The following is a 19,334-nucleotide window of genomic DNA, read 5'->3' as shown; positions in this document are numbered from 1 at the left end:
AGTAATTTTGCTGCATACTTCTGACATTCCTCTTTCAAAGCCTTTTAGGAATCAAGTAATTTAGCACTGAAAAATACATTTTCTCTTTTCCAAACCTACAGCTCGGGAGCTTTACAAACCTTAACATATATTATCTGAACACACATGACAGGCATATCATTTAAAACTAACAAAACCAATTTATTACAAGCTATTTCAGAGCCACCTTCTCCCAGTACTCATTTAATTCAATGGGAGCAGGATAGGGCCCCTGACAACTCTCCGATTAAAATTAATTACTAAAGCTGTTAAGACATTATTACTATTGCAAAACGTACTGAGAAAAATCTCTCTTCTAAATCTGCTAAGGCAGACACTAGCTGTAATGTTCTGCACAAACATTCAGAGAGATTCTTACATGCTACACACATGACTTTATTATCTACCCAAACCGATTTTCTTTCAATTTTTTTTAACTCAGTCCATCCAAGGAAGCTCCCATGATTTCAGCAGGGGTATTTAGGGCCTAGGCCACATAACTGAAGCTAAATCTGCCTGTCTTATGGAAATACAACTATTTATGAAATTCACCCGAGGGGGAGGAATAATTTACAGTACACTGATCAACAGAGTTTGCATGGTACTGTCTGAAGGAGCCCTGCTTGAGAAGGAGAGCTGTTATGAAAGCAGAAAGTATCAATACTAACACAATTGGTGCCACTGGGTTATGCTATTTGCCGGGCAGAATTCATCTCTCACACAGAAAATTTCAGTTTGGGTGTAGTTTCAGTATCACTAACTGTGGTATTAGAAGTTGGGACCATTATACAAAAACCAGCAGCGATTTGATGAGGTTAATGCCAAATTCTGTGATTTGCTGAGGCAAAAAATGGATCAAACCCTGGAAGAAGGGCAGCGAGCTCAGGAGCACGGGATGCAGAAGGGCTAACACAGCCCCCTGCTCCTCTCATCCGAGGGCTTCAATCTGATCCTTCAAAAATTAAACAGTGAAAAATATGGTCATTGTTCTCTGCCCACCTGCTCCTCTACCTGCACACGCACTGTCCCCAAAACAGACTTTTGACCTGACTGAGCACCAGCCAACGTCAAAACCCTGGCCAGACACATCCTACCCTGGACTGCCAGCCCTTCCCAACCAAATCCAGCTTCAGTGTGCTCCAAACCCAATGCTGGGAGCCACTCTGTGATGCCCCACAGCCAGTCCCCTGCACTGCACTGCTTTCAAGGGGGTTTCTGCCACAGAAGGAAAAGGAGGATTTACAAGACTGATTTTAATGGAATTTTTCTTTCCAGCGCAAGTATAAAACGTGGGAACTGAGCTGGACGAGCTGCCTGACCAGCTAACAGAGATTCGTCATGAAGTTCGGGGAAGACAGAGTTCATGACTCACTGTGCGTGAGCTCACTAATATAACATAAAAACTATTATTAAAAATAAAAATGCAAGCACTGAAAGAACACTTCAAGAAGGTTTTAACTTCTTAATCCCAAACAGAATACCCTTGAAGTGAGGCTTGCAGCAGGCCCACCAGACAAAATCCATGCAAGAAAACCTTGTAATCAAAAATCTATTAGAACAGCACATTTTAGCTGCCAAAAAATCCCCCCTATTTCTGCTCCCTTGGTACACCCAGAAGTTTCTTAGGAAGAGGTGTCTCACTCACGCTCATCTCCCAGCTCTCCAGCAGAAGAAAAACGTACACTTCACATTCACTGTGCAACACTAGGAAGATGCTTTTTAAAACTGACATGGGTTCCTAAAGAAATATCAGTTAATTACTTAATCCTCCTTAATGGAATGATCAACATCCTTTCAGCAAACAAGGCTGTGATGATTTAACATTTTACTGCACTGGGAGAATTAACCCCACTCCTCTCCTGTCTGCTGCGACCACTCATTTCTTTAGAATCAGTTCCATTTTTCACTTCTGCAGAGCAGCCCCTGCACCCAGCCGAGAAAAACTCCAATAGACAAAAATCTGCCTCAGTGTTATTCCGCCAAGGCCTGACTTCCAGACTGACAGAAAGGCAGGTGGCCAGAGCTCCCAGGAAATCAAGGTACAAGGCAGCACAGAGCAACAAGCCCCAGCATGAGCCTGGAACAACTTCATCAGCATCCCAGGAACACCACTTCAAAAGGAACCGGGGAGGGATGTTTGAATCCCAGCTCAGACAGCTCCTGAATCCCTGAGAACCACCGGCCGTCCTTCTGGCAAGAACAAAAGTCCTTTCAGGGCTCCACCGCTCGCTGCAACCAGACCCAGGCTCAGACAGAATTCTGCAGGCAAGTGTTGTGCAGGAAAGGGAATTCAGCATCGATTTTTGTGATCAGATGTTTAGTGGCTGCTCTGAACACTCCAGCAATCCCCCCTCACCATTTTATCTTCCTTTATCACAAGCTTTTTAATAGAGACATGACATTCTGCTTACTGCTGGGCTCTCTCTATTTATCTCTCTCTTAACAACACTTTGGCATCATCGGCTCCGCTATCTAAATCAGCAATAGTGCATGTCCGGTCACATAAAACCGGAGAGGGCTTCCCGAGATGCCTTGGGAAGTCTGACTACTCCGGTTTACTGATGTGTTAATATGCCCCATCCACTAATTAATGAACAAACAGCTTAGCCAGGGAGCTGGGGGAGGGACACCAACACGGAGACTGCGGAGAGCCCAAGGAAAGACACTTGACCCTAATTGTTAGCAACAAGATGACAAGACTGATCGGGAAGTACAGCTAAAACTCGGATCCAACATGAAAGGAAATGTCTGGCGAAGAGGGGAAAGCTAACGATGCCATTGGAGGCTGCAGCCAACCTGCCGCACTGTGCCACCTTCTGTTGGGCTGTCAGCGCTCAGTGCCCAGCACCTGGCCTGGGCTCCCCAGCACCACGCTCCCATCGCATCCCTCTCTCCATGCCCAAATCCTCATCCTCCTCCTGTAACCCTGCAGCTTCAGGGTGTACACTCCAGCCAAGAAAAACTAGGAGTTTGCTCCAAGCCATGATGGGGCGAGGAGAAAGCACAGCTCATGCTGCACCTTCCCAGCAAAACCACCTGCAGAATTCCAGCCAGTGGGTTTTAAGAAGGACCAAAGTTTGGCTGAAGTTTTACACAAACCCAGTTTTACCTGGGGCAAAACATTCCTCATCTTAATAACAGCCTGGACCACATAGCACAACAGAGATGCCTGCAGGTGCACCAGCAAGAGGGTGCGGCGCCCCAAGTGCACTTTGGGAAACACTTCCATACAGAGTTCAAACACTTGCAAAAAAAGGTTGTAAGCCCTTTCTACCTGAAAAATCAATTCAGCTGAGAGTCACCGCAGTGCAGGAGATGCTGCAGCACCATGCTCTGGGACACAGACCCAGGAGAAAGCTGACTTACAGACCGCACGTCCAGCGCAGACTCACCGCAAACACTGCGGAGCCCCGGTTTTCTGTGTGCATCTGAATTAAACTAACTTAGTGAGGAAACAGGTTCTCCTAATAAAAACACACCAGTGACAAGCATTGTACAGACAGCGCCATTAGCAGTAAACAATACACTGGAGAATCATCCGAATAAAACATTCTGGGCATTTATTTGTGTTGCTTTCCGAGACCATTGCAACTGAACGGGAAACTGGAAGGGAAAAAAGCCCACAATTAGTTTCAGAATAGCACTCCCAGAAACACTGTAGCCTATCAGATCTATGTAAATATTTTACGATATGGGTTCCATTTCAGTAGATCTGTCAAGATATTTACAGGGCTTGACAGTATTTCTGCCTTTAATTAAATTTTCACACACATACTTTAATGTAATTTAAATAGATTATTAGTTGTCAGAATATAGTATAAATTTTGTTTACGATTTAGTTACTTTAAGTACTCACATTGAGGAAACTCATTTAACCCCCTGACTGAGGAGCATTAAGTGTTGAGATGAGACTTCTAAAGAGCTTCTACTGCCCTTTGCACTCTTGCAATAATCTTAAATTACTACAACTTAATTGCAATTTCAAGGTACTAAAATGGAGATGTTTTAAAAACAGCACCAGGAGGGTCAATGAGAAGAGAAAAATTATTTAGTTCTCCTCAGGTACCAGATGCTTCTTGGGGAGAAACTGATTTTGCCCATGCACTTCTCTTTGCCCATTTTCCATAGAATCCTGTCTTCGTTTGCAGAATGACACGGAACAAAAAGTCATCAGGATTATTCTGGATACTTGCCACATGCAAACAGCCATTAGACATAAGCCTGCTCACTTGCATGCAAGGAAGAGACCCGTGCCAGGAGAACAGAAAGACAAAACCCTAGAGCGCATTTGCAGAGAAGGCTGCACGCAAACAGAGCCAGCAGCTTCTCTAACTTGGGAGCTCCAATGCTGGAGTAAGGAAAAAGAGCACGTGTTAAACCACTCCAGAAATCCCAACCAACAAATATCTGATCTCCTTAAAACACAACAACTGATTCCTCTACAGCACAAAATTTATCTTTTTAAAGTAAAAGACTACAAAGATCCCACAATTAAGTTTCTCCTCTAACGACTGCATGATTTATTCCACGCTATTTTTTCCCCCCCTCTCTCTACACTGGCATCACCTTGTTACCTGCAGGAGCTGCAATTCCCAGCACAGCGAGCTGCGGGAATTGAACGGCGCAGTGAGCAGGCTGCGAGCAGCGCTTCTGTCAGCGCAAAACCAACCACTTCTAGCAACCACAAGATCTTCTTCGTTTCTTCTTGCAACGAGACATTTCACAAGGATCTGGCCAACAGAAAAACAATCAGACTCACGATTTAAACACCGCTGTGCCTCAGCACGGCCGGGCGCTGACGCACATCCTCGGTGGCACGACGTTAAGGGCTCCCAGCCTGGCCATACCTTTTGAAGTACTGGAATAAAGTTTGCTTGCCAGGACCTCTAAGAACGGTCGCAAAGACGCTGCTGATCTCTAGTGCACAACGTCTCTAAATTCCACCTAGCAAATGCTTTCTGGCTTCTCCTGCACATCACATCTCTGCTGAAGCGCTCACCGGGTGTGAAAACACGCTACTATACGTGGAGGGAGGGGGAGAAAAAGTTTCAGTGATACGAATTAGTGGCACAGACCAAAAGCCAAAGGCAGCAACATCAGCTGAAGCCCCAGTTGATGCCAGCACGCTCTGGATCAGGCCCAGGGCAGCCAACTGCAGCCCGAGCTCACCCCTGGGGACACAGGGACCACGCCACACCCACGGGCCGTCCATTCAGAGCAGGGTGCCACTGCGTCCCCACACTGCTGACCATCCCCTGGGCTTCCCCTCCAGCTGCCAGCCCCTTCCCACCTGCTTCTTCAGCAGGGGCTCGCAGGGAAAAGCTCCGGGAAGCAACCTGACAGCAAGGCTCATCTGAGGAATAATTAAAGTGTGCTATTTAATTCAGCTTAAATACGGACAACAAACAAAACCCTTGTGCACCCCAGCCCTGCAGGGCCTGATCCCGCTCCCCCCGCAGTGGGAACCCCCGGGAAAGCTCCCTCCCAGGCGCCCTGTCCGTGCACACACGATGCTGGATGTGCTGCGAAGGGCAGAAGAGGCCTGAACAAATGCTGTGCCTCCAAGAGACACCCGGCTACCTGCAAAAACCTCACCGAGCCTTCTCCAGCCCTGGCTCAGCTGCGTGAAAATATTTCAGCTCAGCGCCTTGAAGTTGCAATTAAATTGTAGTAATTTAAGATTATCACAAGAGCAAAGGGCAGCAGCAGCTCTTCAGCAGACTCCTCTCACCACTTAATGCTCCTCAGTCTTGGGGTTAAATGAGCTTCTTTAGTATAAGTACCTTAAAGCAAGTGAATCGTAAACAAAATTTATACTATTTTCTGACAGCATATAATCTATTTAAATTTATTAAAGCTTCTCGGAGAAAATTTAAGATGACAGAAGTATCATTATGCCCCATAAATAACTGGAAAGCCTTGCAGAAATAACTGTATTTTACATACATATCCTACATATGTGTGTGCATATGTTATTTCATTTGATATACAAATACATGCTCAAGAGAAATTTCACATAAGGAATTGTATTATCCAGTTCAATCACTCAATATAAATGACCACAAGAGGTACCAATACTAAACACTAAGATACATTCCATAAAATTGCCTTTTTACTACCAGCATTTTTCCTAATTTTTACAGTGCTATGAAACAGGAGTAATTCAGGAGCTACAAATGTTTACAGTATATCACATCGAGGATGATAATGCAAATTTTAGCCCTTAAAAAAGGTGATCCACTCCATGAGAAACACATATTGCAGCGTATTCTGCACACTAATGTCCAATGCATAATTCGCTGCTCAACTTCCCTGCTCCTTCTCCTACCAGGGCAAAACCCAGCAGTGTCACAGTTACTGGTGGAACTGATTTAAGCAGAAAATGTTTATAGATGTTAAAAAAAATTACACATTACACAAAATGGCTTAATAGCATACATGTGCATGTTTAATGCACATACTTTTTATTGTCTAATTAAAGTATATACCATAAAAATCTACAAGCTTTAGAATAAGTTATGCAGGACAGTTATGAAACCTTACAGAAAGTATAAAGTACTTATTGTGTGATCTGCACAGCTAATTAAAAAAATGCATATGCAAAAAGATTTGGGATTTCTTAATTCTTCAGCAGATGTGCACTTGGTCTGCTTCCTGATTATTATACATTAGGGTAACAGCCTCTTACTTGGATTTTTCTTTTTTTAATAGATATTTCCATTGCTTTAGAATACCCTAAAGAAATGAAAGCCACACATTTGTAAAGTTTGCAATCAAGTGTTTGAATACAAACATGAAACTGTCACACAACAAGACTAACCTCACTCTCCTGGTTCAGTTTGATTAGTACTTAAATCCTAACTGTTTACTGAAGAAAAATCAAGTGTCTATTAATAGTCTTTACTGGTATTTCCACAAAAAAACTACACAGTAACAGTCTCTCTGATACAGCCACGAAGACACATTACACAGTCTTGTAAAAATCCCGGCGTATCAAAACCAAGGTCCATCCTGACCGCTTGGCAACATGTTTGAAGGAAAGATATTACAAGTTTTCCAAACTCTAGGAATGCAGTTATCCAACATACAGTGCTTAACCACTACCAAACTCCTCTATTATACACCAACACAGAACTTACACACACAGAAAAAGAAACCCACGTTTCCTTACAATTCAGCGATCCAGAAATAAAAGTTGAATTCCACAGAACTTTTACATTTTTCTGCATTACACTGCTGTAATGCCGCCTTTTCTGTATCTCTAGAGAGTGTAAACAAAATCAAATCCTAAGTCCCTCTCAAAGTGTATAAATGCACTTCAAACCATCACCACTTTAAAAAAAAAAACAAACATCAAACCCAAAAACCAGCCCGTGCACAAAAAACTAACTTTGCAATCAAAATCATAAGCGACAGAAAGCCTTGTTTGAAATAGTCGTTATTTTTCTCAGAGTTATCCTTTGGTTTCACAACAAAGATCAGCATTTGTAATGGTCCATTTCTGCATAAGTGAACATATAGCCTTGCTGCCTGATCGAATAGTCCAGAGCTTTCAGTGAGGCAGCTCCTGACAACAGCCCAGCAGCAGCTTTGTTTGATCTCTCCTGCCTTCCTTAATCTGGGTTGTCAAGGTTCACTTGTTGGAGGCTGTTTACTTTACTTTTTCCAGAAAAAAAAAAAAAGTGATTTTTTTTTTCCTGTCTCTCATACAATGACTAATCCAAAGACTAAGGGGGAAGAATGCTGCCAATGCAAGATGTTAAAGCTACAATACCTTTTTGCAATGAGATTTTAGCCGACACCTTTTGAATGGTAACTAGTGAAGAGCTTCCTCCCCCAGTGCCCTGGTCCATTCAATATGGATGGAAGATAGTTCAAATAAAATGTGCAGGGGAAAAGCTTCAGAGGAGAGAAGTTGAAACGAGTAGCCCCGATTTCCCTATCTTCACCCAAATCTAGCTCTAACTGCAGAGATGCACGGTACCTCCTTGCCCACACTCACTTCTCTGGGAACTTGAGTTATTTCAGGCTCTCTCAAACTTACAAAAAGTAAGAGCTTCTCAGCAGTAACAGAAACTGTAAAAATAATATTAAGCCGAGCAAAATCCCTGTTTTCCAAAATATTAAAGCAAGCCATGGATCAACAGCACAAGTAAAAAAGTTTCTTCGATGACATGCTTGCAACTTTGTCTAATTAAGCAGCTGTCACTAGTGACCTCAATATTTGGTCAAAACAGGTAAAATCCAAGTTTAGAAAAACTGTATAGAAAGGAAACGCAGTTTAGAGAACTGTTTTAATATTTAGAACCATCCAGCACCCTAGAAATCAGCAGACTGTATGGTGTAGACGACACGCTACGAGCAGTACACATCCATTACTCACTCCGAGAACAGTTGCTAAAAATGAAACCTTAAACTTCTGAGCACAGAAGTTGGGCTCCAGCTTCTCTACAGAAGCGGCTCTGAGAGCGCTCGCAGACGGCAGATACCTCGGGTAGGGACGGGAAGGCTGCGCGCTGCCGCCGCTACCAGCCTTGGGGGGAGCCGGGGGGGAAAGGACGGGAAAAAAAGAAAAACAAAAAAAGTAATCTCGCTCGGCTTGGTTCGCTCAAAGCAAAAACACGCAATTAAAATCATTACAGCGAAGTGGTAGCAGAAGACTCGCTAAAAGCGCGGCGCTCCGCAGCCCGCCCGGCGATGCTCTCCGCGCCGGGGCCGCCCGGTCATTAATAGTTGCCGGGCGGTGGGGAGGGGGCTGCGCTGCGCCCCGCGGAGCCCTGCCCGCGCAGCTGCCGGCGCCCCGCTCCCTGGGTTGGGTTGTTTTTGGTTTTGTTTTTTTTTTTTTTTCTCAGGAAAGAAAGAAAGCCAGAAACCGGCGGGGCGGGGGTGGGGAGGAGGGAGGCGCGGACGAGCCGCTCGGCCGCCTGCAGCGCGCACCCCTCCGCTGCCCGGGGATGCGGCCGCGCGGCGCTGCGCGGGCCGGCAGGTGCGCGGGGCGGCCCTACTTACCGGGCACCGGCGGCGGCTCCGCGGCGCGCAGCGAGCCACGGCTCCGTCCCGAGGCTCCGCACCGCGGGGCTGCGCGGGAGGGGGACGTGCGTACACACACGCGCGTAAAGGATGCGCGGTCCGCACCCGCGCAGCGAGAAGTTGCGCCGGGCTGAGCTGGGGAGGCACGGGTGTTTATTCAAACACTTCGTTTCAAAAAAAAAAAAAAAAAAAAAAAAAGAAAAAAGAAAAAGGGGGGGATGGGCGCAACGCGTCCCAGGGACCCGCGGTGGGGGCGGATGCGCGGCGTGGAGCTCCGCGCCTGCGGAAAGGGCTACGCGGGCGTAAAGCCGCAACAGGTGCCCGAGGAAGGGGGAACGAGCAGCCGGGCACGGAGCTGGGGGCAGAGGGGGGGCGCGGCCCCACCGCAACTTCTTGCCCCGAGTGCCGAAGTTGGGGCGTACGCGCCCCTTGGGCGGCGGCGCGGAGGGACCCGGCGGAAAACACGCGGAAAGCGCGAGCGGGGATGGGAGGGAGGCGGGACGCGCCGCATCCCACCACGGCGGGGGGTGCGCGCAGCGCGGGGCGGGGGGGAAGTTTCCAAAGTGGGCGGGGAGGGGGTGCGGGCGGCCCCACAGTCCGGGGAGAGGGCTCCGCATCCGCGCACCGCCGCCCCACATCCCCCCCCCCCCCCGGTACCGCGGCGGCGGTCGGGGAGGGGCGGCCGGGCACGTGGGGCCGGCGGGGGGAAAAGTGCAACAGCCCCGGAGGAGCGGGGAAAGTGTCGGGGGGCGCCGGACTCACCCGCAGGACTCGGCCCTGCCGCTGCCCAGCACGGCGCGGCCGCGACGCGGGCGGGCGGCGGCGCGGAGCGGCGCGGGGCTGCCTCCGTCCCGTCCCTCCCTCCCGTCCCTCCGGCACGCCGAGCCCGGGCGGCGCGGCGGCGTGCTCCGCCGCTCGGTAAATAACAATAGAGCCCTCCGCCCGGCGCCGCGCCCGCGGGCCCCGCACGCCGCCCCGCCGCGCCCCCGCCCCGCGCCGCCCCGCGCCCCCTCCCCGCCCCGCGCAACCCCGCGCGGGCGGGCCGGGGGCGGCCCGCGACACCCCCGCGGAGGGAGATGTTGTTATTTTTTGCTGTTGTCAGTCTCTGACGTCACATCCACCTGCTGGGTAAACAAGGCTCGGCGCAAGGGAAAAATAATAATAATGAAAAAAAAATAATAGAAGCGGGGGATGAAGCGCGCAGGGGGTGAAGGGCGAGAGCCCCGCCGGCGCGGAGCTCCGCGGAGGACGGCCGGGGGGGGCGGGGGGGGGGCCGGGCCGGGGGAGGCGGGGCGGCCCCGCGGGGAAGCGAAAGTGGCGGTGGAGCACGGGGCGCAGCGCTGCGCATCCCTGCGCACCCCTCCGCGCCCCGCAGGACAGCTCAGCGCGCGGGCCGGGGCCGCCCTGTCGGCGGGGGCGCAGCGCTGCGTACCCCTACCAACTTTTTCACAGCCGCGCGGGAGCTGGAGGGCTATCAGGCCAGCGGAGCTTGGGGGGCGCGGGGGACCCCGGAGTGCCTTCCGCGGATACCCGCGGAGCCGCCTTACCTGCGCGGAGCGGCGAGACGGGCGCTGCCCGCGTTCCCCCCCGCAGCGCTCGCCTCTGTGGGCGCAAACACCGCTTAGACACACTGCGCGGGTGCGCAGCGGCGCGCACCGGTCGCTGAGCGGGACTGACCGGCCCAAGGGCCGGGCTGAGTGCGGAGCCGCTCCGCGGGGGTGGGTCCGCATCTCGGTGGGTGCGCGGAGCGGCAGCGCTCCCGGTCGCGCCGTCGGGGCTCCCGCGGAGAGGGGTGGCAGCGCCCGCGGGGAGAGGGCGAGAGGGGGCAGAGTCGGGACCACCCGGCTGCCCCAGCCCTGCGGCTCCGGCACTCGAGCACTGCGAATTTTAGCAGCACCGACGGCCTTAGCGCGGAGCTGGAGCCTCCGGCGGCGCGGGGGTTCCCCTGACGGCGGCCGGAGCAGGGAAGGGGAGCGGGCCCCGCCGGGCAGCCCCTTGCCCTGCCCTGCCCTGCCCGGGACCGCGGCCCGCTGCCGGCAGCACCGCGCCGCCGGAGGGGAACGGGGGTCGGTCGTCCCGCAGGGATGGAGCGCGTCCTGCCCGGCGCTGCGGGCGGGAGCCAGCGGGCGGCCGCGAAGTTACCGAGCGACCGACTTGTTCGGGGAAAAAACTCTTTCCTTGACCCGCCCGGCTTTCTTCCCTCCCTTTGTTTTTTTGGGCAGTCGCGTGAGGCTGCCCTCAGGACGGACCGGGGGCCGGGGTTGATGGTTACACACACTGCCAGGAGCGATACGGCGGGGCGAACCGCGCCCGCGGGAGCCCCGCGCCGGGCCCAACCTCTCCCCTAGTATCGGTCCCGGTCCCCAGTCCCCGTCCCCCGCCCGGCTCCGGCAGCAGCGCCGGGCCCGCGGCGCCACCTCCCGGCGGAACGGCGGGAGCCGCTCCGGCAGCAATTAACACCTGGAATTACCCTAATAGCGAGGTACTTATGCCTAATTCATTATATTTTAAATAATTAAGAGCGGAAAATCGCTGCAAATAAATATTTGCGGAGGTGATGCTCGCGCCGCCGCCGGAGCGGTGCGCTCGGGCCGGCGGGGAGCGCTCGGGGCCGCCGCCGGGCGCTGCGGGGCCGGGAACGGACGACAGCCGGGAGCGGAGCGTTCAGCATCCCGCTCTTCCACCCCAGATACCGCAGGAGACACCGGCGTTTGTGTGACCGGCGGGACCACCAGCTTTAAAAGCAAACATAATTTTCAGCGTGTCTTGTTATATTTTTTAGTTCATCTGTTTCTTCAGAAGGAAGAAAAAAGAGCTAAACCTGTAAAAAGAGCATTTTTTAAACACTCACCCCCGTACTGCTAAAAAAAAAATACTTGTTTTACATTTTGTTCTCGAATAAACGCTTATTGGCTACTTCTTCCTCTCCTGTTTTTAACTTCACACGTCCAAACCAGTATATCAACTCCGTAAAACATGATTAATTCCACAGACAATACCAGCGGTGGGACTTCTCCCTCCCCCTCCGCCAATGTAGCTGCTAATTGTACTTGAATTGTTTACTGCTGTATTGTTTTATAAGTGCCTGGAGAAAGATGCTTGATATTCCCACCACCGGCAGAACCATCCCAAGAGCAAATGCTTGGCAGATTTTGGCAGGGATGTACACAGGCTACAACTACAGCTTGTTAGCTAAAAAAAAAAAAAAAAAATTATGAAGGTGATGACGCCTCTGTAATTATAGGTGTTACTTGTTATAAAGTCAGAATGTTTTCCAAGCTACTGTAATGCCACACCTCCAATGTCCCAGGAGCCAGGCCTTGGAGTCTTTTCTGCTTTAGTCACTGGTTTATGAGGCTTTGCAGAGCACATCACCAGGCTGCATGGCGGGTTCCTGGCCCACTTGGCACTCCTGCATAGGTGCAAAGCCCATGTGGGTACTCAGCTGTTATTCTACCTTTTACATCAGACATGAAAAGATGAGATACACACTAAGTACTGCCCCAAAAAGTTGGTGGACATAAAGAGAAATGTACATTGGATTTACAGCCTGGTTTTATGATTCTCTGACTTTGTTCCAAATAAGCCCAAGCAGAAGCAGCCCTGTGAGTACCCTCATATTGCCGCTTGAGACAAAACCCCTTCTTGGCAAAATGGTGGTTGCTGCTTTCCACGTTTCCTTGTTTTGGGTGTAGTCAGGGCAAGTCAGATCAGTCTGGCAACAAATAACCTTCAAAAAGGTAGAAAATGCAGCTCTGCCCATCCCATGGTACATGTGCAAGGTAAAATAACTGGACCTTTCTTTTGCTCAGAGAACTTCAAGGGCAGGTGGAGCCAACTTGCCTATGAAGGGGAATTCTAAAAGTTATAAACATCAGCCTACAAGCTGAACCCAATGCTCTTGGCAACACTTGCACCAGCTTTAGTGGAAGCAGGATCTGTTGTCCAATTGGGGAAGTCCCACAAAGAGATAATGTGACACAGCTAAAGTCTCAAGTTGGCTTGTCTGACAAAATGAAAACTGTAAGTTCTCCCAAGTGAGAGCTATAACCAAACCCAGATTTTTTTTTAAATTAAATAATTGTTGTTGGGGGGGGGGGGGGAGGGGCGCATTCCAGCATCTCAAATTCTGATGCCTCAGTTGCAAACACATTTGCATCCTTCATCTGCTTTTGCTATTATACTTCCCCAGTTTCCCTGGACACAGTAGAAGCCGTGTCCTGGCCTGCGCTGGGAGGACAAGCTAGAGCAGAACCGAGCTTCCGTGTGCCAGGAGGTGCCTGGCAGGACAGGACTGCCCTGGAGCCACCCTGAGGGCTGGTGCTGGGCTGGCTGTGGCAGAGCAGGCAGCAAGCAGCACAGCCAGCTTAGTGCTGCTTGTGAGGGAAAGAAATGGCTGTGCTGCCCTGCAGCATCACGATCCAGGCAGAGCAGGCTGGAGCCTGGCTCCACACACAGGGCAGCGGGAGTCAGGCACAGAATAAATGACATTTTGCTCTGTTGTGAGTCCAGAGGAGCTCCACTGCAGTCAGAGTTGGTTTGGATTTGCATGGGCAGTGCAGAGACATGAGTTTTGGATTCACCCCAGACTCCTCTGGGTTCCTCAGTGGATGGGAAAGGCTCCCCACATCCGTACCCACACTAATCCTCTTTACTCCTGGAGGTGTCCTTCCAGCCGCCACTGTACCAGAAGCCACCCAGAGATAACTTTTCTATAGCACGTTTCCATTTGTCCTGAGCTGCCAGCCAATACATATTTCCTTTTCCTGTGGGGGCAATGAATAGCCATTGTATTTGTGTTGGACTATTAATCTGCCTGAATTTGGTCGAGATTCTTAAATGAATATTCATGGAAATTAATGTCATTTAATTCCTATTGCTTCCTGAATATAATTACGTGCCATACGTGAATTGGCAAACACCACAAGACATCCAATCTTGTTGAAAGGCTATGACCGATTTAACACCACGAGCTGGACACTCTTGCAGTACTGAAGATGCACAAAGCACTGCCAAGATGCAGCTCGGCTTCAGGAGAGGAAACCAATAAAAGAGGGAAGATGTACACTGTGGGAAGCAAACTCCACCTTGACAGATAGAAAATATGATTAAAAAGGTATTTTAATACAAGCTCTTCCCCAGGTATTTGTCTACATGTAGGGACTACATTAAACATTTATATTATTTTGAAAAAAGCTTTATTTCTCCCACTTTCTCACCCACAGAAAAACGCCTTTCAGGGCCTCCTATCCTGGCCTCTTTTGAGAGACAGCATCTCTTGGAAGACCTTCAGCACATCACACAAATAAGAAGTGCCCAAGTGCAATCCTCCTTCTCCCAGCAGCCTGCCTGCCAAAGTTCACGCTGTTCCCCGAATAATAAAGCATAATCAGCTCCGTATTAAAGCAAAACCCGTCCCCAGCATCAGTGCTACCAAGCCCTGTCGTAACATAACAAGGACTCTTCCCAAAATATTTGGGCTTGCCCTGTCACAGTGAGAGGCGTTCAAGTTCAGCGCTCTGTCAACAATGCCAGGTGTCTCCTGAACCTCCGGCACCCGAGCCAAGAGAGAGAGCTCAGAAGCACAGGAATAATCATTATTCACATTACTAAAATGTAACGGAATGTTTAAACAGATAACGTAACACAATCCCTCACAGCAGAAAAAAAAAATACTGTTTATTATTTATCCCTGTCAGATAGAAAATGAACTCAATCTCCTGGAAAGCAAAAGCAAGGCTCCTTTTTTTTTTCCTTCTTTCTGCAACTGACAGCCGCGAAAAAAATATTCTATTGTGGCAGCTGCGCCCCTTCAAAGGGGCTGATGTTCGCTGTGGTTCTTGATAAACCAACTGGCAAATTTTGGGGGTGAAAAAGAAGTGACTTGAAGCCGAACACATCTAAGAAAAAAAAGCCTTGTGAAATCAAAAATCCAAGAACAATTTCGTGTTGAGTCAATCCGAAGATTTCATTTCAATTTTGATTTTTTTGGGGGAATAAGAAAAAAGACACACACCCCCTTGCTTGAAAATAAAATTAAAGGACATTTTGAACACAAAGTTTCAAAATGAAAAATCAAAGTGTTTCATGTCAGAAGTGTCAAAACTAACAGCTTCAGCATTTGTCAGAGCTTTTTTGAGTTTTTATAAATGACAAGTTTGGCATGTGTGCACAGACCGTTTTGGTGCTGCTGAATCTGCATTTTTGCATGCAAAAAAAATTGGTCGGTGAAATTTTCTGCGGAGAAGCCGTTTGCCTTTCCCTTTGTGTGGAGACCAGCAGCACTCTCCCTCCTGGCTGCACTGTGCAGGAGCCTCACTGACACCTCCAGCTCCTCTTTGGCTTATTAATATTTTACCCTTCAGTTTGCAGGACTCCACAGGCCTGGTCTTTTCCAGAACCAGCTCCCTGCTAAGCGGGAGGAGGTACAAAGGTTAGAAGAGACCGACTGTGCATCTCCAGCTTGATGTGCTGCTGTGTGACAGGCGGCCATGGACCTATCCTAAGGTGACATTAGGTAATTTATTAGCCTGGTTCATTACTGCTAAGCTCCCTTTCATCAGCTCGCTGCCTTCCCAAAGTGAGGGTTTTCCAAAAGTGTTTTATCCCAAGAAGTTAGGAGAGGTTACAGTCAGGTTTACACCTTATGTGACAGGTGAGCAGGAGTGGAAAGTGGGGTATGTAGCACCTGAATTAAGACATTAGTTTAAAATCTTAAATTACATAAAAATCTTAAGTTACATAAATGCTATTGCTATAAAAATGTACCACCAAGCATTTACAATATTAGCAACTGAATATATTCTTACCCGGAAAGCAACAGCCACCCGGATTTTGCAGGTCTGCTTCCAGCCTAGCTGACTTTGCTGCAGGTTTGGGACAGTGCCTAGTCCCCTGGGAAGGCAGCAAATAAGATCTGCTGCAGATAGCAGACACCTACCTGCCTTTTGCTACCCAATTTCTGTAACACTTTCTACATCTCTCTGATGACAGCAACGCTTCTTGCTGTATCTTGACAACTTCTAATTAACCCAATCGCAGCATCTCTGAAGCTTTCAGAGAAAACCAACGTACTTCTCTAGAGCAGGAGACCAAATCCAAAACACCATCTCCTCCTCTGACCTCCAGTACTCCATAGAGGCTACAAACCCCAGGTCATGCGTAGTCTGACTCCGCTGAAGGCCAGACAAGCTCTTTCCCTGCCTTCCTGGAAGGCAGCATTGGAAGCCAGCAGAGATGGAAACAGATTTCTAACATCTTGTTGGCATTTCTGGGTCTGCTTAAACTCCTGCTGCAGGAGCACATGCAGAAATCTCCACGAGGATATGCCACACTTTCAGCTTCCAGCGGGACAAGCAGTCTCATCTCAGGGAATTGGTCTCCTCACTCCCTGCCCTGCTCTCTCCACAAGTTCAGCATTGCCTGCGAAGGAGATGCAGTAATTGCAGCTTTCCCTGTGAAGGGTTTTCTGTTGATGCTGTCTCCAACGTGTTCTGTGCTGAAGTATTATTTCATTTTAACTTTTTCCACTATTATGACTATTTTTTAATCCAAAAGTCCAACATCAACAAAGATTAAAGCTTTTAGGCCAGTTACATATCTATGAAAACAACCCTCTCCTGTGTCTTGGGAGATAAACACTACCAGATGCTCTAGTAAACACCAGAAAGGGGAGAGAGGGGGAAAAAAAGAAAATGGCCAGGAGAAAGAAAGGGCTGAAAGTAAGTTGGAAATAGCAGAACAGGAAACCAAAAAAGTAAATTCCTACTGTTTCTGGCTCTGTGGCAGTGAAGAGGTTAAACCCCAGTACACTGCCATCTCTAGACAGAACTGGTTGTTATTGCATTGATAAAACCCCGGGTTGTGTTTTCCGTGTCCATTTTGACCCGTATCTGACGTTAGCATTGCAAATGATGTCTGTTGCCATTCAACTACTCCGAGTGAGCGGACAGAAACAAGACAGAGAGCTTAGCAAAGATGATACTAATGGAAGGGGTGGGGAAAAGGCTGATTTACATGTAATTAATTATTATTTATGTAAAAACCATATCGTTGTGGTGGTTCTTGACATCATTTAAAGCCTCTTTTCAAAAGAGGAGTCTCCCCTGTTAGTGTACGAATCTTTTCTGTGCTGCCGATATGAACTGTGGCAACTGATGGCAGCCACACTGGCCCATCACCACCACTTGCAGGTTCACATCAACTGCCCAAAGGAGAGAAGGACTAGAATCCTGCCTCCTTCTGAACAGGTGACTTTGCATTACCAGGGCCATGAGACGCTAGCAAATTGTTTGGTGGGAAATCATCTGACCCGAGGCCAACACCATGCAGAAGATGACAGAGTTATGCATTGCCATTGTGAAGAAGTTTCAGATTAAATAAATGTATTTTCTTCTGAACTTGTAAAATGATTAACTTATTTATTTGATTTCAGTATCTAATCAGAAAATAATTACCTAACCCAGCCCCAAGGTATCTTGGCAATGTTGTTCAAGACACACTCCAGCACAGACAAAAGCTCCCGCGGGAAGACATCAATCATCTTCCCGTACAAATGAAACTGGTCCACGAAAATGAAGGGCATGGCTCCACCCCAGCTCTTTCAAAATTCAGCTGTCTCAGCCAGAGCTCCAGTCCAGCTCCCAGACACATCCCTGCCCACTGGTTTGCACAGGAGCTAGGTCAAACCTCAAGTGCATGGATTACATATGGCAGCATGACCCAATTTATTCAGGCTCTGCTGGATGAAATCTATACAGTGGGAAGTTTATTGACAGTGTCTCACTGGTTCTCTCTAATTTGCCAAAGAGGCTGCTGGGCAGGAAACTCTGTTAACCTCAATCATGGCAGGGACAGATTAAAGGGAGCTGGACTCAAAAACAGGCAGGTCTCGAGCCACCTTCTTAATAAAGAAAAAAAACCCACAGCACTAATTGGAGCAATTGGATGGGGTGGGAACTTTGGCTGGAGCCTGGGGGCGGAGGCTGGCCCGGATGGGACGGACAGTGCTCATTGGAGGGAGGGATGTCACCTGCACTCATGGTCCCACTCACCCGTTGCACTCTCTGCACAGCCCACGCGTCCCGGCACACCTCCCCACCCTCCCTCTCCCCACACCCACCTCCAGAGCACTTCTGCACACAGCACTGCCTCTGCGCATGCTGTCAGCTCACAGGGGACACACAGTGACACTGGTGGCTGCTGAGACCTCAGCCCTGTGCTGCCCAGCTTCATGAGGACACACAGGGCAGTCCAGGCTTGCCTGCCACAGGCAAGGTGTAGCAAACCAGAAGCACTGCAGGCAGAAACCTGCCTGCAAGGTTCCCACCTACCCTGCTTTTAGACAACAGGACAACATGTCATGTTCTCCCATTGTCACCTCCTTGTCAACTGCTGTGAGCACCAAAGCATAGCTAATCCCACCCGAGAAAGGGTTGAAATCTCCCCTTAAACATATATTTTGATCCCAAGTGAATAATTTCCAAACAGCACAAAGCAGCATTTACTTCAACCCTTGCACATCCCAGCTGTGGTAGGATTTTCATCCTGGGTGAAATGGCTTGTCCAGCCTAGCCCAGCTTGTGAATGAGCTTGGATACCAGGCAGGGACCTGATATCCCAGTTGGAAGCAAGAAAAAAAACCTGCCCTAACAGAGAACTATCCTCCCCATTGCATTATTTGTTTTGTCAAAAGCAGCAAAAGCTACTGTCATCAGCTTGAGACCGAGCAAACTCAGCTCATGCAGAGCATGCTTGGCATGAGGAAATGTTTTTGTTTCCTGAAGCAGACTCTGAGAAGGTCAGCTTGTCTTGCCTGGCACTCCATTTCAGGCTTTAACTGTTTTTCATTTTGTTTTTGCAATATTTTTTTGCTTATTTCATCATTAAAACATTCTTTTTTTTGTTTGGCTTGCTTTATATTTAAGTGTGGTTGTTTTTTTTTTAAAGTCATCTTTACCAGAGGAACAAGTAGGCCAATATCTGTATATTCCAACCTTCAAACTCGTAAAACAGAATGAGGTTAGTGCAGGGACTGTTTTTCCTAGTGAAACTAGCACAATCATAGGGCAGAAATGTTTTCTGAGCCACTGAAAACTCTTTATCTGGTCAGTCTAGATACCAGATGTTTTCCTACAAATTCTTAGCTCTTTTTGGTTCACAACTGCTCTCTGCCATCCTTGCACATCAAACACCCGCAGAGTCAAGGCAGTTTTGAATCTCAGAAAAAATTCAGGCTTTCAGCAGGGTTATTTTTTTCGCTGTGGGTTTTTTTCAGAGAGAAGATA

The 19,334-nt window shown here is 48.8% G+C and overlaps 1 protein-coding gene across 3 annotated transcripts in view; it reads right to left on the bottom strand.

Moving 5' to 3' along the window:
• FOXP1 (forkhead box P1) overlaps window positions 1–10,614 on the bottom strand; it is a 383,544-nt gene extending 372,930 nt beyond the window's left edge. The window contains exon 1 of one of the 3 annotated variants that reach the window (XM_032121320.1): window positions 10,596–10,614. The gene's annotated coding sequence lies outside the window, so the exon portion shown is untranslated. Of the gene's footprint in view, window positions 1–9,027; window positions 9,197–9,810; window positions 9,885–10,595 lie in introns of those variants that run through there. The other 2 variants (XM_032121318.1, XM_032121319.1) reach the window with 2 other exon arrangements.
• Window positions 10,615–19,334: the final 8,720 nt, after the last annotated feature.

This window comes from Corvus moneduloides, chromosome 11 (assembly GCF_009650955.1).
Source record: "Corvus moneduloides isolate bCorMon1 chromosome 11, bCorMon1.pri, whole genome shotgun sequence".
Lineage (NCBI taxonomy): Eukaryota > Metazoa > Chordata > Aves > Passeriformes > Corvidae > Corvus > Corvus moneduloides.
This window is presented reverse-complemented; position numbering and strand designations above follow the sequence as displayed.